The sequence below is a fragment of the Camelina sativa genome, chromosome 14 (genome assembly GCF_000633955.1).
Source record: "Camelina sativa cultivar DH55 chromosome 14, Cs, whole genome shotgun sequence".
Taxonomy (NCBI): Eukaryota; Viridiplantae; Streptophyta; class Magnoliopsida; order Brassicales; family Brassicaceae; genus Camelina; species Camelina sativa.
In genome coordinates this window covers 12824244-12824940 of record NC_025698.1, presented here as the reverse complement: position 1 = coordinate 12824940, position 697 = coordinate 12824244, and positions in this window count along the sequence as shown.

Below are 697 nucleotides of genomic sequence, written 5' to 3'. Positions count from 1 at the left end.
CAGATATATACACAAATCGTTTTTTTTAATTGGAAAATTGATTTTTTTATATCCAAGAAAATATTGACATTTAAGGAGGAAATAATTAGATTTATAGAAAACGAAATCTTCTTAATTTCCAATCACAAAAAAAAAATAAAAATCTTCTTTTCGATTAAGTCAACCAATCACGAAATTCAAAAAGTCTATAAAATGCTGAAAACTTCTTAATTAGTTTCCAATATTTAAGTTGATGCATTAAAAAACCCCAAGACTTTTTGTTCATGCATTTAAAACCCCACCCAGTTTCCAAATTAAGAGATTACAGATTGAAATCTTTCAGATTCTTTACCCTTTTCTCTTCAGATTTCTTTCTATAATTTCCACAAAATTTAATCTTTAGATTTCCTTTGTCTGTCTCTTCACCAGATTTTTTCCGAGAAATTTCTCGGGAAATGAAAAGGTGAAGAAGAGACTCATAAACTACGAGGTCGTCGGATACAATCAAAGGTATCATTGTCTCTTTGTCCATTTCCCCTAAAGTTTTATCCTGGGTACCTCTGTTTTCACATGTCATCCTCATTTTGACAGCCAAAAAATCCCAACTTTATTCAGTGTAATGCTCTTGAGACGCATCAAAATTTGGCCTTTCTTGCTCCTATTCAAAAGACATTACTTTAATATAATTTCAGGGTTTTAGAGATTCTGAAAGTCTGAT